Here is a 26,561-nt window from a genome sequence, read left to right as displayed (position 1 = left end):
AAACAAGATATGAACTTTGGATTGTGTAGGGATTTGAACCTAGAAAATATATGTGTTGTATGGAGCAACAATCACCATGGGAGCACCATGGGAGCAGAGGAGAGTATGAACCTTCTTTTTAATTACCTTTGCGTGGAGATGTTGGAGCGCCGGCGTGTTCCTTCAGCAGCGTCAGCGACGATCGGCCGGCAATACGTACAACGAGCGGCCGGCAGCGAGTATGTGCGAGTATAGCCTAGCAGCGGCGCGAGCGTGGGCGAGTAATTTTTTGGGTAGCAGCGATGGACTGATTTGGTGATTCTTGACGGATGATTCGCGAATGGTGATTAGCCTCAGCGATGGACTGGGGTGGTCTTTATATAGACGATTGGCTGAGTGACGCCGTAAGAAAATCGTGGGAACGTGCCCACGTTCTCTCGATCGTGCAGGTCCAGGAAACTTGGCCGAGCGGGTATCGTGGCCGAGTAGATCTTTGTACAGTCAGCCTTTTGCTATGTATTCTCTAGTGGGCTTTGGTAATTTAATAACCCAGCTAGTTAGCCGGATAAGCTCAACGCATTGTCTTGCTTGTGGACATGGGCTGGGTATTATTATATGTTAATTAAGGTACGGTGCCGCAAAATCCATGCAACCCAGAGTTGCACGTAGTTGGTTTGGTTGTGGCGCAGTAGCATGTAAACTAGCTAGATTGTAAAGTGTTAATTCACGTTGCTAGCATAGCTCAACCTCTACACATGTTGTGAATTTCTCTTTGGTGAAATCTTTCTATGATATATTTAATATGATGTGCTCGTATTTCATAGGGTTGCCGCGGTGATGCAAATATAATTTTGATCTCGCAGTCGACTATTTATTGTCACCGCGACTTTGCTTATTTTAGTCAATATTAGACCATCGTAGTTGACGCAATGTCCAAAAGACAAATATGTTTTATTTTATTTGTAAGGAAACTCTTTTTTTATTTAATTATGTCTATATATAATCGAGACAAAATTGGTGTCAACACCGTGTCAGATTTCATCTCCATCACAAGCTTGTCCAGTTCCTCTTGGGAGAGAGTACGCAAGATATCTTCATTCTCCTCCAGGGATACTCTGGCTTCCTCCCCCCAAGCCCCTGGATCCAAAGAACACACCCTTGTGTCGTTTGATCCCAAGAGACGGCGATAGAAGTCGTAAACATGTTCCTGAATTTGCCTTTTATCAGTAATCGGGCCGTTGTCCGTGAGCAATCTCAGAATACAGCACTTCCGGCGCCTGCCGTTGGCAACCGCATGGAAGTACGCCGTGTTGGCATCTCCCTGCAGCATCCACCTGATTCTCCCCCTTTGTCTCCAGTATTCTTCTTCGTCTCTAAAAATGGCGAGGATTTGTTCTTCGAGGTGATAACGGAATGCCCATTCCTCACCATCCAGCCCCACTGAATCTGCTTTCTCGTCAAGGCCTTTGATCTGCTGCAAGAGCGCCAATTTGGCCGCGTTTGCCTCTACCTTCCGATTTGCATTCCAGCCCTTGAGCTTTCTCCTCACGCCTCCACTCATGAAGCTCCACTAGTCAAGGACATCCCTTCCTCGAGCCATGGCAGCTAGCTCTCCCCAGATAGCCGCAAACATATCCGAAAAGTTTGGTAACTCCATCCATCCAGATTCAAAGAAAAATCTATTGCTAAAGCATTGTATGTCTTGGCCCGTATCCAAGATCAGCGGGGTATGATCAGAGCCCAGACTGGTTTCGGCCACCAGGGAGCACAGCGGGAAGTGCGTGTCAAGTTCGGGTGCGATGAACACCCTGTCCAACACACACCTGACCGGATTAAGACGTTTGTTAGTCCAAGTGTACCGAGCCCCAGTACGAGGGATCTCCCGCAGACCCCAGTTGGCGATGTTGTCGTTGAAGGCATCCATTCTTGCCCAATTAACTCTGTCGTTGTTTTTGTCTGCTGCGTCCCGCAGCAAGTTAAAATCCCCACCCATGAGGATTGGGAGCTCCGAGACCGCCACCCTGGCGGAGATTTCCTGTAAGAACTCTTGCGAATGTGTATGATCAGCTGGCCCGTAAACCCCAACAATCTCAAACTTAAAATTATCAGCTCTGCACATGATAGACGCGCTGATGAAGAACTGGCCAAGGGAGATTCTCCCCACATCAAAGATGCTGTCCCTGAGCCCCAGCAGCATCCCACCTGAGTGCCCGTTCGCCGGCAACCAACACCAGAAGAACTTATCCCCCACCTCCAAGCTTCTCAGTTCCTGGTCCGTGAAGTCCTGCTTGATAGTTTCTTGTAGGCAGACCACGTCAATCTTGTGTATCCGGAGGTAATCTTTTAGAAGGGTTCGGCGCCCCCTACGCCCAAAACCCCTAATGTTCCAGAAGAGGGCTCTCATTGGGCACCATTCTTGCGACCCCGTGCTTGGCGGGTAAAGACTCTCGTTCCGATCGCTGCGGTCTTCTTGTATACCCTCTTCTTTCTCACTGCGAGTACCTCCTTCTTCTTCCTTCCCCCAGAGCTCTCAGATGGTAACGTGGACTCTTGGGAGGCAACCCCTGTTGCCTCTGATACGTCTCCGACGTATCGATAATTTCTTATGTTCCATGCCACATTATTGATGATATCTACATGTTTTATGCACACTTTATGTCATATTTATGCGTTTTCCGGAACTAACATATTGACAAGATTCCGAAGGGCCAGTTGCTGTTTTCTGCTGTTTTTGGTTTCAGAAATCCTAGTAAAGAAATATTCTCGGAATCGGACGAAATCAACGCCCAGGTTCCTATTTTGCCCGGAAGCATCCAGAACACCCGAGAACCGCCAGAGAGGGGGCACAGGCCCACCAAACCATAGGCCGGCGCGGCCAAGGGGGGGCCCGCGCCCCCTTATAGTGTGGCCACCCTGTCAGCCCTCCTGCGCCGCCTCTTCGCCTATAAAACCCCTTTCGACCTAAAAACGCAGTACCAATTGACGAAACTCCAGAAAGACTCCAGGGGCGCCGCCACCGTCGCGAAACTCCAATTCGGGGGACAGAACTCTCCGTTCCGGCACCCTACCGGACGGGGAATTGCCCCCGGAGCCATCTCCACCGCCGTCTTCACCGCCATCTTCACCGCCATCGCTGCCTCCATGATGAGGAGGGAGTAATCCACCCCCGAGGCTGAGGGCTCCGCTGTAGCTATGTGGTTCATCTCTCTCCCATGTACCTCAATACAATAATCTCATGAGCTGCTTTACATGATTGAAATTCATATGAGTTTTGTATCACTATTCATCTATGTGCTACTCTAGTGATGTTATTAAAGTAGTTTTATTCCTCCTGCACGGTGTAATGGTGACAGTGTGTGCATCCGTGTTAGTACTTGGCGTATGCTATGATTATGATCTCTTGTAGATTATGAAGTTAACTATTGCTATGATGGTATTGATGTGATCTATTCCTCCTACATAGTGTGAAGGTGACAGTGTGCATGCTATGTTAGTACTTGGTTTAGTCGTGTTGATCTTTCATGCACTCTAAGGTTATTTAAATATGAACATTGAATTGTGGAGCTTGTTAACTCCGGCATTGAGGGTTCGTGTAATCCTACGCAATGGTGTTCATCATCCAACAAGAGTGTAGAGTATGCATTTATCTATTCTGTTATGTGATCAATGTTAAGAGTGTCCACTAGTGAAAGTATGATCCCTAGGCCTTGTTCCTAAATACTGCTATCGCTGCTTGTTTACTGTTTCACTGCGTTACTACTGCTTGTTTACCGTCCTGGGCAAAGCACTTTTCTGGTGCCGTTGCTACTACTTATTTATACCACCTGTATTTCACTATCTCTTCGCCGAACTAGTGCACCTATTAGGTGTGTTGGGGACACAAGAGACTTCTTGCTTTGTGGTTGCAGGGTTGCATGAGAGGGATATCTTTGACCTCTTCCTCCCTGAGATCGATAAACCTTGGGTGATCCACTTAAGGGAAAACTTGCTGCTGTTCTACAAACCTCTGCTCTTGGAGGCCCAACGCTGTCTACAGGAAAAGGAGGGGGGCGTAGATATCAAGCTATTTTCTGGCGCCGTTGCCGGGGAGGAAAGGTAAAAGGCACTCATACTCCGGTTCCAGGTAACAGTACTTTTCTGGCGCCATTGTGTTTGTGCTCAAAGCTATTTCCTTTAGATCCTGCAATTGCAACTTTTTGTTTCTTTTTTACACTAGTTAGGCATAATGGAAAACAACAAAAATATGAGAGATCTTTATGAACTTTATCTTGAATTAGGACATGATGTGTTTGAAGAGAGAATTAAAAAACTGATGGAACTTTATATGCATGCTAATGGGAATGTTATTAATATGAATGCTTTGAACACTATTGTTGCTAATGCTATGGAAAATTCTAAGCTTGGGGAAGCTGGTTTTGATGAGCATGATCTTTTTAGTCCCCCAAGCATTGAGGAGAAAATTTACTTTGATGATACTTTGCCTCCTATTTATGATGATTATAATGATAGCAGTCTTATGGTACCACCTGCTATGGAGGATAAATTTGATTATGATTACAATATGCCTCCTATATTTGATGATGAGAATAATAATGATAGCTACTTTGTTGAATTTGCTCCCATAACAACTAATAAAATTGATTATGCTTATGTGGAGAGTAATAATTTTATGCATGAGACTCATGATAAGAATGCTTTATGTGATAGTTATATTGTTGAGTTTGCTCATGATGCTACTGAAAGTTATTATGAGAGAGGAAAATATGGTTGTAGAAATTTTCATGTTACTAAAACACCTCTCTATGTGCTGAAATTTTTGAAGCTACACTTGTTTTATCTTCCTATGCTTGTTACTTTGCTCTTCATGAACTTGTTTATTTACAAGATTCCTATGCATAGGAAGCATGTTAGACTTAAATGTGTTTTGAATTTGCCTCTTGATGCTCTCTTTTGCTTCAAATACTATTTCTTGCGAGTGCATCATTAAAACTGCTGAGCCCATCTTAATGGCTATAAAGAAAGAACTTCTTGGGAGATAACCCATGTGTTATTTTGCTACAGCACTTTGTTTTTATTTTGAGTCTTGGAAGTTGTTTACTACTGTAGCAACCTCTCCTTATCTTAGTTTTGTGCATTGTTGTGCCAAGTAAAGTCGTTGATAGTAAGGTTCATACTAGATTTGGATTACTGCACAGAAACAGATTTCTTTGCTGTCACGAATCTGGGCAAAATTCTCTGTAGGTAACTCAGAAAATTATGCCAATTTACGTGAGTGATCCTCAGATATGTACGCAACTTTCATTCAATTTGAGCATTTTCATTTGAGCAAGTCTGGTGCCTCAATAAAATTCGTCTTTACGGACTATTCTGTTTTGACAGATTCTGCCTTTTATTTCGCATTGTTTCTTTTGCTATGTGGGATGGATTTCTTTGTTCCATTGACTTCCAGTAGCTTTGAGCAATGTCCAGAAGTGTTAAGAATGATTGTGTCACCTCTGAACATGTGAGTTTTTGATTATGCACTAATCCTCTAATGAGTTTGTTTCGAGTTTGGTGTGGAGGAAGTTTTCAAGGGTCAAGAGAGGAGGATGATATACTATGATCAAGAAGAGTGAAAGCTCTAAGCTTGGGGATGCCCCGGTGGTTCACCCCTGCATATATTAAGAAGACTCAAGCGTCTAAGCTTGGGGATGCCCAAGGCATCCCTTTCTTCATCGACAACATTATCAGGTTCCTCCCCTGAAACTATATTTTTATTCCATCACATCTTATGTACTTTGCTTGGAGCGTCGGTTTGTTTTTGTTTTTGTTTTGTTTGAATAAAATGGATCCTAGCATTCTTTGTGTGGGAGAGAGACACGCTCCGCTGTTGCATATGGACAAGTATGTCCTTAGGCTTTACTCATAGTATTCATGGCGAAGTTTCTTCTTCGTTAAATTGTTATATGGTTGGAATTGGAAAATGATACATGTAGTAATTGCTAAAATGTCTTGGATAATGTGATACTTGGCAATTGTTGTGCTCATGTTTAAGCTCTTGCATCATATACTTTGCACCCATTAATGAAGAAATACATAGAGCATGCTAAAATTTGGTTTGCATATTTGGTCTCTCTAAGGTCTAGATAATTTCTAGTATTGAGTTTGAACAACAAGGAAGACGGTGTAGAGTCTTATAATGTTTACAATATGTCTTTTATGTGAGTTTTGCTGCACCGGTTCATCCTTGTGTTTGTTTCAAATAACCTTGCTAGCCTAAACCTTGTATCGAGAGGGAATACTTCTCATGCATCCAAAATCCTTGAGCCAACCACTATGCCATTTGTGTCCACCATACCTACCTACTACATGGTATTTCTCCGCCATTCCAAAGTAAATTGCTTGAGTGCTACCTTTAAATTTCCATCATTCGCCTTTGCAATATATAGCTCATGGGACAAAATAGCCTTAAAAACTATTGTGGTATTGAATATGTACTTATGCACTTTATCTCTTATTAAGTTGCTTGTTGTGCGATAACCATGCTCCTGGGGACGCCATCAACTCTTTGTTGAATATCATGTGAGTTGCTATGCATGTCCGTCTTGTCTGAAGTAAGGGCGGTTTTCACAATCAAATGGTTTGAGTATGCATACTGTTAGAGAAGAACATTGGGCCGCTAACTAAAGCCATGAATCATGGTGGAAGTTTCAGTTTGGACATAAAACCTCAATCTCTTATGAGAATATTAACTGTTGAATGCTTAAGCATTAAAAGAGGAGTCCATTATCTGTTGTCTATGTTGTCCCGGTATGGGTGTCTAAGTTGAAGAATGATCAAAAGCGAGAAATCCAATGCGAACTTTCTCCTTAGACCCTTGTACAGGCGGCATAGAGGTACCCCTTTGTGACACTTGGTTGAAACATATGTTATGCAATGATAATCCGTGTTAATCCAAGCTAATTAGGACAAGGTGCGGGCACTACTAGTATACTATGCATGAGGCTTGCAACTTGTAAGATATAATTTACATGATACATATGCTTTATTACTACCGTTGACAAAATTGTTTCATGTTTTCAAAACCAAAGCTCTAGCACAAATATAGCAATCGATGCTTTCCTCTTTGAAGGACCATTCTTTTACTTTTATTGTTGAGTCAGTTCACCTATTTCTCTCCATCTCAAGAAGCAAACACTTGTGTGAACTTTGCATTGATTCCTACATATTTGCATATTGCACTTATTATATTACTCTATGTTGACAATATCCATGAGATATACATGTTATAAGTTGAAAGCAACCGCTGAAACTTAATCTTCCTTTGTGTTGCTTCAATACCTTTACTTTGATTTATTGCTTTATGAGTTAACTCTTATGCAAGACTTATTGATGCTTGTCTTGAAGTACTATTCATGAAAAGTCTTTGCTATATGATTCACTTGTTTACTCATGTCATATACATTGTTTTGATCGCTGCATTCACTACATATGCTTTACAAATAGTATGATCAAGGTTATGATGGCATGTCACTCCAGAAATTATCTTTGTTTATCATTTACCTGCTCGGGACGAGCAGGAACTAAGCTTGGGGATGCTGATACGTCTCTGACGTATCGATAATTTCTTATGTTCCATGCCACATTATTGATGATATCTACATGTTTTATGCACACTTTATGTCATATTTATGCGTTTTCCGGAACTAACATATTGACAAGATGCCGAAGGGTCAGTTGCTGTTTTCTGCTGTTTTTGGTTTCAGAAATCCTAGTAAAGAAATATTCTCGGAATCGGACGAAATCAACGCCCAGGTTCCTATTTTGCCCGGAAGCATCCAGAACACCCGAGAACCGCCAGAGAGGGGGCACAGGCCCACCAAACCATAGGCCGGCGCGGCCAAGGGGGGGCCCGCGCCCCCTTATAGTGTGGCCACCCTGTCAGCCCTCCTGCGCCGCCTCTTCGCCTATAAAACCCCTTTCGACCTAAAAACGCAGTACCAATTGACGAAACTCCAGAAAGACTCCAGGGGCGCCGCCACCGTCGCGAAACTCCAATTCGGGGGACATAACTCTCTGTTCCGGCACCCTGCCGGACGGGGAATTGCCCCCGGAGCCATCTCCACCGCCGTCTTCACCGCCATCTTCACCGCCATCGCTGCCTCCATGATGAGGAGGGAGTAATCCACCCCCGAGGCTGAGGGCTCCGCTGTAGCTATGTGGTTCATCTCTCTCCCATGTACCTCAATACAATAATCTCATGAGCTGCTTTACATGATTGAGATTCATATGAGTTTTGTATCACTATTCATCTATGTGCTACTCTAGTGATGTTATTAAAGTAGTTTTATTCCTCCTGCACGGTGTAATGGTGACAGTGTGTGCATCCGTGTTAGTACTTGGCGTATGCTATGATTATGATCTCTTGTAGATTATGAAGTTAACTATTGCTATGATGATATTGATGTGATCTATTCCTCCTACATAGTGTGAAGGTGACAGTGTGCATGCTATGTTAGTACTTGGTTTAGTCGTGTTGATCTTTCATGCACTCTAAGGTTATTTAAATATGAACATTGAATTGTGGAGCTTGTTAACTCCGGCATTGAGGGTTCGTGTAATCCTACGCAATGGTGTTCATCATCCAACAAGAGTGTAGAGTATGCATTTATCTATTCTGTTATGTGATCAATGTTGAGAGTGTCCACTAGTGAAAGTATGATCCCTAGGCCTTGTTCCTAAATACTGCTATCGCTGCTTGTTTACTGTTTCACTGCGTTACTACTGCTGCGTTACTACTGCTTGTTTACTGTCCTAGGCAAAGCACTTTTCTGGTGCCGTTGCTACTACTTATTTATACCACCTGTATTTCACTATCTCTTCACCGAACTAGTGCACCTATTAGGTGTGTTGGGGACACAAGAGACTTCTTGCTTTGTGGTTGCAGGGTTGCATGAGAGGGATATCTTTGACCTCTTCCTCCCTGAGATCGATAAACCTTGGGTGATCCACTTAAGGGAAAACTTGCTCCTGTTCTACAAACCTCTGCTCTTGGAGGCCCAACGCTGTCTACAGGAAAAGGAGGGGGGCGTAGACATCAGCCTCCGCAAGCTCTTGGGTATCCTCCTTTCCTTCCGCCTCACGCGCCGCAGCTTGCTCCGCAGCTAGCCTGTCCCGGGCTAACGCAAGCTCCGCTTGAGCGAGCTCCTTAGCTCTGATGATAGATAGCAGAGGGGCCGGGTTGCCAGCGGCCGACGGGAAAACAATGCAGCTATCTTTGGCTACTGTCAACAGATGTTCATCGGAAACGTTTGGGAGGACAGCAAAACGAGAGAGAGACTTGGGGTTAGGGGAGTGGGAGGTACCTGGGACATTCTTCTGGGCACGCGCAATCGCCCTCTGCAGCACCGGCTCAGCCGAGGCGGTCGCCCCCCTCCTGCTGAACCGCGATGGGCCACCGGACTTGGACTTGGTGCGTGGCGCCCTTGCCACCTGCGCCGCCAGCTCGCCAATGACAGCCCCGGTCATGGGTTTGGACCCCTTCGCCTCCGCGTTCCCCAGCTACTCCCCTTCCTCGAAGACAAGTTGAATCGCCACCTCCTTTCCTTCTTTACCACGGACCAAAGATGGACGGTCCATGTTACTCTTGCTGCGCCGCTCCTTCTCCCGCATCAGGTTCGGGTCCGAATCCCACGAGGGACTCAGCCCCACTTCCGCCCGTTCCTCCTGAGAAAGGTGCCACACTTTTCCTTCGGTACGGCCATCCCTGTCCGGCGTGACGAGGCCATCTGGGGTGGCAGAGTCCGTCAGCAACGAAGGGGATAGGGGCGGCTGGTCACCCTCCGTGTCCTCTGCCACCACTTGCGACGAAGCCGATCCCTCCCCCGGAGTAAGCATGCTCTTTAGGATGGGGAAGATGTCCCCTTTGCCCATCAGATTTGACCCATATTGGCTGAGAGCCGAGGCAGGAATCGTCGGGGCCGACTTGCCTTGAGGATCCGCGGCTAGACCCACGGCAACTGATTTGTGTTTGGGCGCCCCGTTGGTCCCTGGACGCGGCGCCGAGGATTCTTTATCCTTTCTGATGTGCTTGCCTCGCCTGCCATCCCAGCCTTCTCCCTCAGATTCTTCCCCCTCCTCCTCTTTGTCATCGAGCGTCGGATTTGGCGGTGGCGGCGGGGCGGATGGTCCCGCACCAGCAGCCCCTTCCACCTGAACTCTAACCTTGAAGCCTTGTGAGTTGACAAACATCACGATATGGGAGGGGAGCTGAACGGGGCTCCTACAACCCACAAGCAGGCGAACCGGAGCGTCAGCGAGCTCCAGGGACTGATCATCCACACCGATGGGGCGTCCCAGCTCCCTTGCCGCCAGCAGCAAGCGCACCGGTTGCCTGTAAGGAAGCGGAACGTCGAACAGCTTCACCCAGATTTCCTCAAGCCTCTCCGCCGCCGCAGGGTCCCCATCCGCTGCCCGCACATCCGCGTGGATGTTGCAGTTCGGGAGATTGAGGCCTCCACCACGAATAGCCATGCGAAGACTTTCCTTAGAGGGGAAGAAAGTGGCAAACTCCCCGTTGCACAGCTCCTGCACATTCCAGCGCCACTCCTCGTCCACCAGATCCTTCAGCTCATCTTCCAGCTGTTCCGCCGAGAGGATTCCCTGGCTCAGCGACACCCTTACCGCATTTGGGGCCGGGGGGAGCAGCTCCTCCTCTGGGACCTCCAGACACACGAAGCCCAGCCCAGACCTCCCGAAGCCCGCCCAGAACGGCTCTGTTGCCCTGCTCATGGCGGCACACATCGCCGAGAGGTGGCCGGACTTGTTGCACTTGACGCAAAAAGGCTCATCCTTGCACTCTGCTTGGACGTGGCCTTGCTTCCCACAGTTGTAACACGTGATGTGTTTAGCCTCCCCGCTGCCAGACTCGGACGCCCTCGTCGCGGAGCCGTGGCGCGCCGCACGCACCGGCCGCTCCTCCCCCCGGCCCGTATCGCGCCCTCGCTGAAACGGAGCCTGTGGGCGGCGCTGTTCCCTGCCGCGCCACTCCCTTGCGCGAGGATCCTCATCCCTCCTCTGGAACTCTCTATCGCGCTCCCGCTGCTGCCTCCGTTGCTCCTCCTGCTCCCTGTTCAGCTTCTGCCGCAGATCTTGCTCCTGCCGCCAGCCTTCGTCCCCTTCACCGAGCTCGTCGAACCGCCGCTTCCCCCTGCGATCCCGATCCATGCGGCGGCGGCGCGCGTGCGGTCTCGAGGGTGGGGGAAAATGAGGGAGTGGAGCAGAGAGGCCTCTCTTCTGAAGATCACGCGTGGCGGCTGGAAACCCTAATGAGCGATCTAGGGTTCCGACCGGGCGCCAGCGCCACTTAAGTACTTGGGAGCTAGGGGCAAAACTGTCCGAGCCCACTCCCGAACGGCCCCCTTGAATCGAGACCGCACAACTTTGCCCCTGGACCACGTGTCGCCCATCGGCGCCATCTGGAGAAAAGGTGGGCTGAGAAGCTGCCCCCGCCCCTTGCTGGATCCTCGAGGCCGACCCACCAGGCCCAGGAGAAGCTGGGCCCCGGCCCAACAGCAGCGAGCCTGCAGAGGGACTCTGGGGAAACCCTAGCCCCCGAATCTGCCCCGCCGCCGCCGGCGCCGTCTCCGCCGTCCCGCCTGGCTCCGGCCGCCAGGAGATGCAGATTTCCCCAATCCTACACGAAACAAGAGCCTCGGCGTCCCTGCCTGCAATCACATGCCGTCCCGACGTGGTCGCCGCGCCCTTCTCCCGAACTGGCAGGGGCGGGAAGTCCTCCGGCGAGTTCAGATCTGGCGCCATCCCAGGCGCGAGCACCGGCGCAGGCGGCGGCCCACCGCCCCCGGGCAACTCCGGATCGCCGCCCGACCGCCCGTCCGACCATGCCTCGGCCCCCGCCGTGAGCACGTCGCGGGCGCCCTCATCCAAACCCTCCTCCGAGCTCGACGCCTCAGAGCAAAGGACCGCGAAGGGGTTCTCGTCCGCACACCCCCCGACGAGCTGCGCGCGGAGGCGCCGGCGAGTCCCGTGCCGGCGGGCAGAGCGGTCCCTCCGCTCCTTCCTCGCCCCCTCCGCACCGCCGCGGGACCCTACCGCGCCGGCGCAGGACTTGGTCGCGTCGCCCGGAGAGCGCCTCGCAGTTAGACACATCTTCCTCGCCCAGCATATGGTACAACCACGGTAGCAAGGATCGAACAGCCAATAATGCATCTGCTAAGAAGCTGCTGCTTCTGCTGTGCGGCTACCATTCTCTTGGTGCAGGGGATGCACATAGCATCTCTAAGGTTCTTGCCATCGGTTCACATAAGGCTGAAGCTGTCTGCGCAGAGCCACAAGGTAGGAACGTGTATAGTGAAGTTATACTGTACATGTAATCCCACATGCAATTGCTGTTCATTCCAGTTGCGATCTTTGTCGTTTGCAGTAACTCGATCTTCGTCCACTGGATCCACGGTGCCGTTAAACCACCGGTACGGCCCGTGCTCGCCGGCGCCATCCGCAAACGAGCCAACCATGGCGGAGCTGCTACGGCGTGACCAATTTCGAGCTGAATACGTTCAACGGAAATTCTCTGGTACTGACGAGCTGAAGCAATCGGAGGTAACCGTCCCAACCATTCTGGGATCCTCCCTGGGCACGATGCAGTACGTGATCACCGCGGCATCGGGTCCCCGGCCGTGACCCAGAACATGATGATCGACACCGGCAGCGACGTGTCGTGGGTGCAGTGCAAGCCGTGCACCGCGCCATCGTGCCACGCGTCAGCAGTCTCACTCTTCGATCCAGTCCAGTCGAGCACCTACGTCCCGTTCTCCTGCAGCTCCGCACCCTGCACGCAGCTCCGCAGGAAAGGCAATGGCTGCTCGAGCTCACAGTGCCAGTACATCGTCAGGTACGGCGATCGCTCGACCACCACCGGCACCTACGGCTCCGACACGCTGGCACTAACCCCATCAGAAACCGTCAACGACTTCCAGTTCGGTTGCAGCCATGACGAGGAAGGGCTAGTATCCCAACAAAATACCGACGGGCTCATGGGGCTCGGCGGCGACGTGCAATCGCTCGTGTCCCAGACGGCGGCGACCTACGGCAATGCCTTCTCGTACTGCCTCCCCAAGACCTCCAGCACTTCCGGCTTCCTCACGCTCGGCGCGCCCAGCGACACGTCGGGCTTCGTGACGACACCGATGCTCAGAAGCGAAAAGGTGCCGACGTTCTACGCATTGCTTCTCCAGGACATCAGAGTCGGCGGCAACCTGCTTGGCATATCGCCCTCTGTCTTCGCCGCAGGGTCGGTCATGGACTCGGGCACGATCATCACGCGGCTTCCACCGACGGCGTACTTACTCGGCGCTCTCGTCGGCTTTCAAGGACGGCATGGCCCAATACCCGCAGGCTCCGCCCGTCGATCCCTTCGACACGTGCTTCGACTTCACAGGGCAAAACAACATCACCATACCTGGTGTCGCACTTGTTCGACGGCGGCGCCATTGTCAACCTCGGTTTCGACGGGATCATTCAAAACGGCTGCCTCGCGTTCGCTGCCACGAGCGATATCAGCATCATCGGCAACGTGCAGCAGCGGACGCGCGTTTGAGGTGTTGTACGACGTCGGCCAGAGCATCTTCGGCTTCCGTTCAGGCGCATGCTGATCGTTGCTGCCAACTGCGTCCTCTACTTGTTTGTAAAATTGTGATCGCAAAGGCAAGGGAAACGAAAGGGTTTGTTTGGATACAAAATTGTTCTTTCTGTATTGACAGGGAATTTAGATCATGTACCTACACCTATCGGTATCTATTTATCTAATAATAAAAACAAATAAGTTTCACTCGGTCTCCTCTTGTGTTGGCGGTTTTCGGTGGAGTGGTGTTCATCTACCACATTGTTGGCGCTGAGTCTCAGTGGCATGGTGCTGCAGGGTATCAACGACACATGCGGGATGATGTATAGGTGCAGGATGGTGGAGCCGTCTGACGTCATGGTGGCACCGACGGCAGGTCTTGCAAGGTTAATGCGATGATCTCTCTTGAAGATGGAGTCGAGGAAGACGGCGGGAGCAACTTCTGTGGCGTGTGCGTTGGCGTACGCTGGGTGTCTGTTTGACTGGATGTGCTTCTCACTTGCTATTGGGCGGTTTGGGAAGGTATTTAGTTTTGGATGATGTGAGTTGGTGTATTGTCACCCTCTTCATCCCACTGTAGGTATAGTAAGGTTGCTTCGAGATTGATGTATTGTTTCTTGTAAGGTTTCGTGAATAATCTAATAAAAAAAGCCGTGTGCATCCTTTGAATGCAGAAGCTGGGGCGATATTTCCCCCATTTCGAAAAAAAACTAGCTATGTTACCACTTTTCAAGATTAGAATGAATTTACAAGCTAATTAATACACTCATGCATGATAATACATATAAGTTACTAGTATGCATTATGAAGGTAGTAACATAGAGTAGTGTCATATACATGACACTACTGTATGTTACTCCCCACTATAACTAGTCAAAATGGAATGGTTGTTGCCCAAAACCTCCGCCCCATCCCTAGTGTCCTCCCGCGGCCTATCCCCGTCTCCCCTTCCTTCGAATATGGCCACCGCCAGAGCCATGCGAATCTTTGGCACTCGCTCGAGGCTGGAGACACCACTACAGAGCGACACTAAGGGCATGCCCAATGCACTGCCCTAGAGATACTGCCTCACAACTTTAGTTAGGTTCGGGTGGTCCAAAGTAGGTTCGGATGAGGAGGTAACCTCTTCATCAGGAGGTAGCCTCTTCAGCCATAAAGTGAAAACTGAGTGAAAATGTGAGAGAGAAAGAGAAAACTAAATCATCTTTTGAGAGAAAGATATATTAATGGGACCATCACACGGCATGCATATGTCAAAAGTTTTATCCAAACCTAGTTGAACAGCTGCCTCCATTGCTCATGCCCTAAGGACATCTCTTTATGAAAACTACAGCGACACGACAGACAACTGCTCCCGGTGGAACTCCAAATCTTATTGGTCCACGTCAGAGTGGGGTCAAAATAATGGCAGGGTATTTTTGTAGGTAAAGTTGAAAATTAATGGGTATAGATACCTGGCCACATGCAGGTGACATAAAAACCACCCATGACCCACGTCCTTTACCCGTACCCCCACATCCTCTCCCACCTACCACCGCGGCAACGCGGGACGGAGGCTGATGAGGACATCCCTACTACACCACTAACTCCGTCATTGATAAATGAAGATGAACCTGCTGTGGAGCTCATGTCCAATGAAGTTCGGATTGGACCAATTACAAGGGCTCGTGCGAAGCTACTTAAACAACAGGTGAACTTGTTTCTAAACGGTACTTTGATTGATGAGAACTTTATACTGCCTAAGTCCTATTACTTATGTATCATCAGGTATCAAGAGGAGACGAGCATCGCACGAGGAGGAGAGGAGCAGCTGGACATGAAGACGGACGTCAAGATGGACGTGAAGCTGGACATGGAGCTGGACATGAAGATATCTCATGGACGCGCGAGGGAGAAGCGGGAGGCATGCGCGAGAGGAGAAGAAGACGTCCAGGCCGGTCCAGCACCCGGTCCGACCGGCCGCCAGACCGACCAACCCGGTCACTGACTCGGTCGACCGAGCGCCAACCGGACGAGATTTATCGTACCGGATGAAAACCGGAAAACCTCGCAACTATCCGGTTGCCGCCCGGTTGACCGGACCCCAGACCGGCCAATCCGGTTGCCGCCCGGTTGACCAGACCCAAGACCGGCCGACCCGGTCCCTGGCCCGGTTAACCGGATTCCAGACCGGATTTGTCCGAGTCTGTCTCGACCAGATCTATTCTGGGTCAGTTATTTTTGTATCTTTTCGACCAGAACTCGTCCCGGACGCCTATATAAGTGCCCAGGACGCCCCCCTAGCTGCTTTGGACCACGTTTAAGATAAACCCTAGTTCTTAGTTGTTTGCTCTAGCAAAACTATTGAATCCCTACACCATATTGCTTGATATTGTGTAGATCCTGAAAAAGTCTTGTGTGATCTGCTGTTCCATTGGGAATTAGACGGTTGCAACTTACCGCTTCGTGGTCGGCGGCTACGTGCGCAAGTGTGTGGAGTTGCGAATATCTTGCAGGGTTGAGAGCTGTTGCATTGGCGACAGGGACCAATCGAGAGATCTCGTTACGTCATACAAGTTATCATCCACTTCATCGTCGTATATCTCCGCTGCCATCACCCCGTGATCATCATCACCACCGTTGCTTACTGAGAAGATCGGGACACCCCTTATCATCTTGGTATCAGATTTCTAGTTTTCCTCGGTAAGCCATCCACAATCCACCCCATAGTTGAGTTGTGAGTGTTTTCCTATCCAGAAAAAGCCATAAAAATTAGGGTTAGGGTTTGCCATAGCCTTAGATTGCACTAATTTCAAGTTTTAGTTGCTTTTCGTAGTTGTTTTTGCGTATCTTTTCTTTCTATCTAGTCTTTTAGGGTTTGAGTTTACTCTATAATCTTGTGTTACTTTATCTTGTGGTGTCAGTTTTTGTTACTCCGAGTCCACATAGCGTACAGTGTGCTTGTTCCCAACCATAGACACAGCTTTTCGATATAACATGACTAGGAACTACCCCAGAAGAGACTAGTTTTACCGCTCGACAGGCTGCTCGTTAGGTTATCGGTGTTTTGCATATTTATGTTGGCCGTGTTATCAAGGAGTTGTGTCAGAAAATAAAAAAAAATATAGGAAATTGAAAAGAAGCAAAAAGAGCTACCTAGCTGCGTGTGTTATACAAATAGAAAATCCAAAAAGAAAAGTGAAGTGCTAGTTGAATCAAGTGAAGGCCTAAGTTTACTTTACTGCACCAGTGGTTGAGCAATCTTGTGCCTGTCTCGTTGAGCTTTGCTAGCGTCTCTCGTGTGCTTTGCAACCTTTCCCACATATAGTTGCATTGCCCCATTATATCGCCTTGTGTGAGTATCATTGGTTGTCTACGGTCAGCGCTAGAGCTTGTTATTGGTGCAAATAGGTAGCCGACCTATAGCCCCACATATACCCTGCTTTGTCGTGTGATTTGTTCTTATACCCTTGATATTCGCTTCGCTACATCCGTGCACTAGTTGTTACTACACGTGGTAAGCAACACTAATTTACTTTGGAACGGTAAGATCTCCTTTTCTTATCAGTTTTGAGAGAGTTGTGAGAGTGCTGGCGTGCAGTTGACGTGGGAGTTAAAAATCTTTGTGGTGTAATTTTCCTTCACGTTCCCCGGCAACGGCGCCAGAAAAAGAGCTTGATACGCGTACAACACGCGTCCGTTGGGAACCCCAAGAGGAAGGTGTGATGCGTACAGCGGCAAGTTTTCCCTCAGTACGAAACCAAGGTTTATCGAACCAGTAGGAGCCAAGAAGCACGTTGAAGGTTGATGGCGGCGAGATGTAGTGCGGCGCAACACCAGGGATTCCGGCGCCAACGTGGAACCTGCACAACACAACCAAAGTACTTTGCCCCAACGAAACAGTGAGGTTGTCAATCTCACCGGCTTGCTGTAACAAAGGATTAGATGTATAGTGTGGATGATGATTGTTTGCAGAAAACAGTAGAACGATTGCAGTAGATTGTATTCCAGATGTAAAGAATGGACCGGGGTCCACAGTTCACTAGAGGTGTCTCTCCCATAAGATAAATAGCATGCTGGGTGAACAAATTACAGTTGGGCAATTGACAAATAGAGAGGGCATGACCATGCACATACATGATATGATGAGTATTGTGAGATTTAATTGGGCATTACGACAAAGTACATAGACCGCTATCCAGCATGCATCTATGCCTAAAAATTCCACCTTCAGGTTATCATCCGAACCCCTTCCAGTATTAAGTTGAAAACAACAGACAATTGCATTAAGTATGGTACGTAATGTAATCAATAACTACATCCTCGGACATAGTGATGACCCACAAGTATAGGGGGTGTATCGTAGTATCTTCGATAAGTAAGAATGTCGATCCCAACGAGGAGCAGAAGGTGTTGACAAGCAGTTTCGATGAAGGATTCACTGTAAATGCTCACAGACAAGTATTCAGGGGGTTTTGATGTAACAGATGAATAAAGTACGAGTAAGTAAAGTGCGAGAGTAACAATTGCAGCGAGTGGCCCAATCCTTTTTAGCACAAAGGACAAGCCGGTTTGTTTACTTATAATGACCAAACGTTCTCGAGGACACACGGGATTTTAGTCTAGTGCTTTCGCTACATACGGCTAATTAATCTTCATTGTTTTGATAAGTGTTGTGTGGGTGAACCTGTGCTAATGTACCGCCCTTCCTAGGACTAATACATACTTGTGATTATACCCCTTGCAAGCATCCGCAACTACAAGAAAGTAATTAAGATAAATCTAACCACAGCCTTAAACTCTGAGATCCTGCTATCCCTCCTGCATCGATATACCAACGGGGGCTTAGGTTTCTGTCACTCCGGCAACCCCGCAATTGGCAAACGAGTACAAGATGCATTCCCCTAGGCCCATAAAGGTGAAATGTCGTGTAGTCGACGTTCACACGACACCACTAGAAGAATAACACCACAAATTAAATATCATAACATTGAATATTACTCAACCATACTTCACTACTAACATTTAGACTTCACCCATGTCCTCAAGAACTAAACGAACTACTCACGAGACATCATATGGAACATGATCAGAGGTGATATGATGATGAATAACAATCTGAACATAAACCTTGGTCCAACGGTTTCACTCAATAGCATCAATAACAAGTAGAAATCAATACCGGGAGAGTTTCCCCTATCAAACAATCAAGATCAAACCCAAATTGCTACGGCGGTGACGATGTCCAGCGGTGGAGACGGCGGTGATGATGGTGAAGATGATGATGATGGCGATGGAGATGATGTCCAACTCGATGACGGTGACGAGGCGTCGATTTCCCCTTCCCGGAGGGAATTTCCCCGGCGGATCTCAGCCCGCCGGAGAGCTCTTTTCTCTCTGGTGTTCTCCGCCCCGCAGAGGCGGCTGTAACTCTTCGCGAGGTACCCTCTGGAGCTTAGGTTTTTGGGACGAAGGATTTCGCGAAGAAAAGGAGGCGAGAGGGGCTGTGGGCCCCCCTCCTCACTGGGCGGCGCGGCCAGGCCCTAGGCCGCGCCGGCCTATGGGGTGGGCCCACCTCGGGTCCCCTCAGCTCCCCCTTCTGGCTCCCTTCGTCATCTGGAAAAATAGGATTTTTGGTATAATTTCCGTCAGCTGTTGATCTTCCGAAATATTGCATTCTGACGGAGCTTTTTCCAGCAGAATCCTGGTTCCGGTGCTCGATCCTCCAATAATCATGAAACATGCAAAGTAGATGAAATAACATAAGTATTATGTCCAAATATGAAATATATCAATGAATAACAGCAAATTATGATATAAAATAGTGATGCAAATTGGACGTATCAATTCCCCCCAAGCTTAGACTTTGCTTGTCCCCAAGCGAAACTGAACTCAGTAAACAGGACCACATGTTTATGGAGTGAAGAGTCGATCAATAAAATACGGACAAGAAGCATCATATTCATTCACACAAGACATTCTAGTAAACATCTTCCTCATATAACTCAACTTGAAACAAGTATAAGGTAATCACAAATAAAGGTGCATAAGAAATCATAGTTGGTGATGGCAAACTTCGTTCTTGGTCAGAGAACAATTAACAAGTTATATTTATCTATTGAGCAGCGCTCTCATGTTAAAGTTTATATTGCACAACTTGCATACTCAATCATAATAGTCTCTTCATGATCATTGATAACTTGCAAAACTATATTCATTCAGATAAAACTTGTACTAAACAAGGAAAAGTAAAAGACATGATGAAGCAAATCACAATATAATGGTTTAATCACAACAACTCAAATGCTTGCTTGAGATGGAGGGAAATAGGTTTACTGACTCAACATAAAGTAAAAGACAGGCCCTTCGCAGAGGGAAGCAGGGATTAAATCATGTGCTAGAGCTTTTTCAGTTTTGAAATCATATAAAGAGAATGAAAGTAACATTTTGAGAGGTGTTTGTTGTTGTCAACGACTAGTAGCGGGTACTCTAACCCCCTTGCCAGACAAACCTTCAAAGAGCGGCTCCCATTTTATTTTATTTTTGTGTGGCACTCCTTCCAACCTTTCTTTCACAAACCATGGCTAACCGAATCCTTCGGGTGCCTGCCAACAATCTCATACCATGAAGGAGTGCCTTTTTATTTTAGTTTTATTATGATGACACTCCTCCCCACCTTTGCTTTCTCAAGCCATGGCTAACCGAATCCTTCGGGTGCCGTCCATCAATCACATACCATGGAGGAGTGTCTATTTAGATTAATTAATTTGGGACTGGGAATCCCATTGCCAGCTCTTTTTGCAAAATTATCGGATAAGCGGATGAAGCCACTAGTCCATTGGTGAAAGTTGCCCAACAAGATTGAAAGATAAAACACCACATACTTCCTCATGAGCTATAAAACATTGACACAAATAAGAGATAGTAAATTTTGAATTATTTAAAGGTAGCACACGAAGTATTTACTTGGAATGGCAGGAAATACCATGTAGTAGGTAGATATGGTGGACACAAATGACATAGGTTTGGGTTTAGGTTTGGATGCACGAGAAGTATTCCCTCTCAGTACAGGTCTTTGGCTAGCAAGGTTAATTAGCAAGCATAAGAGTTGAAGGAAACAAACAAATATACATGTGATAGAAACAATCATGCATCTTCCTTGTAAGCACAAACAGTTTTAACTTCAGAATAATAAGCTATGAGCTAACAATAAAGAAAGACAATGAAACAACTACATGTATTCCTCTTTTCTACTTAAGCCTCAAAGTGTTGTTGCTATTGACCAATGCTAAGTTTGCCAAAACCAAATAGATTTATTTAATGCTCCCAAAGTGATACCGATACTAATAACAAGATCAATCATATAGTAGAGATTGCAAACTAAAATAAGATGTGCAATATGTAAATGATAAGACTTCTCATTAATATTCCATAACGATAACTCACACCAAGGGATACATAGACAACCAACTAAAGGAGAGATACTTCCATACTGCAACCCATCTTATATGATAACTTCCCTACTCATGATATGACACTACTTGACAGTAAAAGGTAAAAGATAGTGATGATGTGATACCGCGGCACTCCCCCAAGCTTGGAACAAACCAAGGGGATGCCAATACCGATGATGAATTACTCCTTCGGCGATGGTGGCGATGAATTCCCGTCATCAGACTTCCAAGGAAGAGGCTCTCCATCAACAAACGACATCTTGGTCTCTGGAATCCTGAAACTAGCAGCATGGCTTATGTGTTTAAACCTGATTTCATACTCACAGTTCTGATTCTGAACGTCATAGAGTTGAGCTTGGAGTTTGTTGGTGGTGTCGTGAAGTGAGAGGATGTCGCCCCATAGCTTTGCAGTTTCCTTCTCGTGTTCAGCAATGAGTTCAGACACAATCTTGTGGAAGATATCCACCTCACGCTCAGCCATCTTCTTGTATTTGAATATCTCTTGTTCTAGCTTCTCCATCCTGTCTTCCAAACTTCCTTCTCCTTTAGGACCCTGAACATCCTTGATCTGCAATTCTCCCTCGACGAGCATCAACTCCTTGGGGTGCATCCTCAGCTCCTCCATGTACAAGTTGTCAACATCCTTGCAGGAGCTGTCCTTCGGAGCTTCCGACGAAGACATGATGGCTCTAGATCCGAAGCAAATCCTGGCAGAAACAGCTCGAAACAAAACACATCGAGAAAACGATATACGGACCTCCAGGGGTCCGGGGGATTATATAGCAAAAATTTTCACGACAAAAGGAAAGTACCAGGTCGAACCAGAGTCGGAAAGAGGCGATGAGGCGGCTAGCTCATAGGGCGGCGCGGGCCAAGGCCAGGCCGCGCCGGCCTATGGGAGCACGCCCTCGTGCGTCTCCTCCACTCCGTTTCGATCTCGTAATTTTTCATATTTTCCAAAAACAGCAAAAATATTGTTCGGAGAGTAAATTGCGAACTTTTTATTACCAGTACTGTTACCTATTCAAAGTCGAGTTCTGGCGGACTGTCAATTTGTCCTTTGATGAAGGCCTCCGGTGTTTCCACTCGAATAACATCAACATCTACATTGTAAGAATCACCTGAGATATAATGCTTGATTCTTTGTCCATTCACCACTTGTGTGGCATTGCCTTGGAGAGAGCTAATTTTAATTGCTCCTGAACGATACACCTCCTCAACAACATATGGTCCTTCCCACTTCGAGAGTAATTTCCCTGCAAAGAATCTGAGACGAGACCGATACAATAGGACTTTATCCCCAATATTAAATTCTCTTTTGATAATCCTTCTATCATGCCATTTTTTAACTTTCTCTTTAAAGAGTTTAGCATTTTCATAAGCTTCACTTCTCCATTCATCTAGAGAACTCAATTGCAACAATCTCTTATTACCGGCAAGTTTAGGATCTTTATTTAATTCTCTAACTGCCCAATAAGCTTTGTGCTCTAGTTCTAAAGGTAAATGACAAGCTTTCCCATAAACCATTTTATAAGGTGACATTCCCATGGGGTTTTTATAAGCAGTTCTATAAGCCCATAGTGCATCCTTCAATTTACTAGCCCAATTCTTTCTAGTTTTATTAACAGTCTTTTGCAAGATAGATTTAATTTCTCTATTTGATAATTCTACTTGCCCACTAGTTTGAGGATGATAAGCGGAAGCAATTCTATGATTAATACCATATTTAGCAAGAGTTTTTCTAAAACCACCATGAATAAAATGAGAACCTCCATCAGTCATAATATATCTAGGAACTCCAAATCTAGGAAAAATAATATCTAAAAGCATTCTTAAAGAGGTCTCACCATCAACACTTTTTGTAGGTATGGCTTCCACCCATTTAGTAACATAATCAACAGCAACAAGTATATGAGTGTTACCTTCTGAAGAGGGAAAAGGTCCCATGAAGTCAAATCCCCAACAATCGAACGGTTCAATAACAAGAGTATAATTCATAGGCATTTCATTGCGTCTGGAGATATTACCAACCCTTTGGCATTCATCACAAGATAAAATAAACTTCCTTGCATCCTTGAAGAGAGTCGGCCAATAAAAACCTGATTGTAGAACCTTTTGCGCGGTTCTTTCTCCGGCGTGATGTCCTCCATAAGCACTACCATGACATTTACTCAATATCTCTTGTTGTTCATATTCGGGAACACATCTTCGCAGAATACCATCCACTCCTTCTTTATATAAGTGTGGGTCATCCCAGAAATAATGCCTCAAGTCATAAAAGAATTTCCTCCTTTGCTGAGCTGAAAAGGTTGGAGGCAAATACTTGGAAACAATAAAGTTAGCATAATCAACATACCAAGGACTGTCTCGCGAGCTCACCTTTATTACAGCCAATTGTTCATTTGGAAAACTATCATTAACAGGAACAGGATCATAAGCAATATTTTCCAATCTAGACAAATTATCAGCAACAGGATTATCAGCACCTTTCCTATCTACAATATGTAAATCAAATCCTTGCAACAGAAGTACCCATCTAATAAGCCTTGGCTTAGCATCTTTCTTTTGCATAAGGTATCTGATTGCAGCATGATCATTATGAATAGTAACTTTTGAATCAACAATGTAAGATCTAAACTTATCACAAGCAAAGACTACAACTAACAATTCTTTTTCAGTAGTAGCATAATTTCTTTGAGCAGCATCAAGAGTTTTACTAGCATAATGAATAACATTCAATTTCTTGTTTACTCGCTGTCCAAGAACAACGCCTACGGCAAAATCACTAGCATCACACATAATTTCAAATGGTAAATTCCAATCAGGAGGTTCAACTATAGGAGCAGTTGTTAAGGCTTTCTTTAGAGTTTCAAATGCTTCCTTACAATCATCATCAAAAACAAAAGGTACATCTTTTTGAAGAAGATTAGTAAGAGGCTTTGAAATTTTGGAGAAGTCTTTAATAAACCTCCTATAAAACCCAACATGACCAAGAACACTACGAATACCTTTAACATCCCTAGGATAGGGCATCTTCTCAATTGCTTCGACTTTAGCTCTATCAACTTCAATACCTCTCTCGGAAATTTTATGTCCCAATACAATTCCTTCATTAACCATAAAGTGGCATTTCTCCCAATTAAGAACAAGGTTAGTTTCTTCACATCTCTGCAAAACTTTATCAAGGTTCCGCAAGCAATTATCAAAAGAATTCCCATAGACAGAAAAATCATCCATGAATACCTCTACAATACTCTCGCAAAAGCCATGAAAAATAGCAGACATGCATCTTTAAAAAGTAGCAGGAGCATTACATAAACCAAAAGGCATACGTCTATAAGCATAAGTTCCATAGGGACAAGTGAAAGTGGTTTTCTCTTGATCCTTAGTTTTAACAGCAATTTGTGAAAACCTTAATAACCATCAAGAAAGCAAAAATGAGTATTTTTAGATAACCTTTCTAACATTTGATCAATAAAAGGCAAAGGGTAATGATCTTTTTTAGTAACTTTATTAACTTTTCGATAATCAATGCACGTTCTATACCCTACAACTACTCTTTGAGGTATGAGCTCATCATTATCATTAGGCACAACAGTCATTCCTCCTTTCTTAGGAACACAATGCACAGGACTAACCCATCTACTATCAGCAATAGGATATATAATACCAGCTTCAAGAAGTCTTAATACCTCATTTCTTACCACATCCTTCATCTTAGGAATTAGACGACGCTGAGGTTCAACAACAGGTTTCGCATCATCTTCCATATTAATGGCGTGTTGGCAAATAGAGGGAGAAATCCCCTTCAAGTCATCAAGAGTGTAGCCAATAGCACCTCGGTGTTTCTTCAATATTTCCAATAGCCTTTCTTCTTCAAACTCTGAAAGCTTAGAACTAATAATAACAGGATATATTTTCTTATCATCAATATGAGCATATTTAAGATTATCAGGCAATGGTTTTAAATCAAAGACATGATCTTCCTTTGGTGGCGGTGTTGTACCCAGATCTTCCACCGGTAAATCATGCTTAAGAATAGGTTGGCGAAGAAAAATTTCATCAAGCTCATCTCTTTCTTCCCTAAAAACTTCACTCTCACTATTCTCCAAATGTTGCTGCAAAGGATTATTAGGAACAAGAACAATAGATGCACACTGTTCCATTTTAAAATCATCATTAGGCGGGTCAATTTTATAAGGAGTTTTGGTAAATTTAGAGAAGTTAAACTCATAAGATTCACCAGCAAATTTAGTCAAAATTTTCTCTTTCTTGCAATCTATAATAGCTCCACAAGTATTTAGAAAAGGTCTACCAAAAATGATAGGACAATATTCACTAGCAGCAGAACCAAGTACCAAAAAGTCAGCATGATATTTAATCTTACCACATAGAACTTCCACATCTCGAACAATACCAATTGGAGAGATAGTTTCTCTATTAGCCAGCTGAATAACCACATCAATATCTTCAAGTTCACAAGAACCAATTTCGTGCATAATCTCCATGTAAAGCTCATAAGGAATAACACTAATACTTGCACCAATATCACATAAACCATAATAACAATGATCACAAATTCTAACAGATAGCATTGGAACACTAGCTTTCTTGGCCTTATTAGGATGTGAAACAATATTAGAAGCATCTTCACAGAAAATAATATGACCATCCTTAATGTCTACGCCCCCCTCCTTTTCCTGTAGACAGTGTTGGGCCTCCAAGAGCAGAGGTTTGTAGGACAGCAGCAAGTTTTCCCTTAAGTGGATCACCCAAGGTTTATCGAACTCAGGGAGGAAGAGGTCAAAGATATCCCTCTCATGCAACCCTGCAACCACAAAGCAAGAAGTCTCTTGTGTCCCCAACACACCTAATAGGTGCACTAGTTCGGCGAAGAGATAGTGAAATACAGGTGGTATAAATAAGTAGTAGCAACGGCACCAGAAAAGTGCTTTGCTCAGGACAGTAAACAAGCAGTAGTAACGCAGCAGTAGTAACGCAGTGAAACAAGCAGCGATAGCAGTATTTAGGAACAAGGCCTAGGGATCATACTTTCACTAGTGGACACTCTCAACATTGATCACATAACAGAATAGATAAATGCATACTCTACACCCTCTTGTTGGATGATGAACACATTGCGTAGGATTACACGAACCCTCAATGTCGGAGTTAACAAGCTCCACAATTCAATGTTCATATTTAAATAACCTTAGAGTGCATGAAAGACCAATAAGACTAAACCAAGTACTAACATAGCATGCACACTGTCACCTTCATGCTAAGAAAGGAGGCATAGATCATATCAATACTATCATAGCAATAGTTAACTTCATAATCTACAAGAGATCATAATCATAGCCTACGCCAAGTACTAACACGGATGCACACATTGTCACCATTACACCGTGCAGGAGGAATAAAACTACTTTAATAACATCACTAGAGTAGCACATAGATAAATTGTGATACAAAACACATTGCAATCATAAAGAGATATAAATAAGCACTTCACTATGCCATTCATAACA

The 26,561-nt window shown here is 45.9% G+C and overlaps 1 pseudogene; it reads left to right on the top strand.

The window, feature by feature from the left end:
* Nucleotides 1-13,715, top strand: part of LOC127306379 (aspartyl protease family protein At5g10770-like) — a 30,804-nt pseudogene extending 17,089 nt beyond the window's left edge.
* Nucleotides 13,716-26,561: the final 12,846 nt, after the last annotated feature.

The sequence above is a fragment of the Lolium perenne genome, chromosome 6, assembly GCF_019359855.2.
Source record: "Lolium perenne isolate Kyuss_39 chromosome 6, Kyuss_2.0, whole genome shotgun sequence".
Taxonomy (NCBI): domain Eukaryota; kingdom Viridiplantae; phylum Streptophyta; class Magnoliopsida; order Poales; family Poaceae; genus Lolium; species Lolium perenne.
The sequence above is the reverse complement of the archived record's forward strand: the minus strand, read 5'-3'. Positions and strand labels throughout refer to the sequence as shown.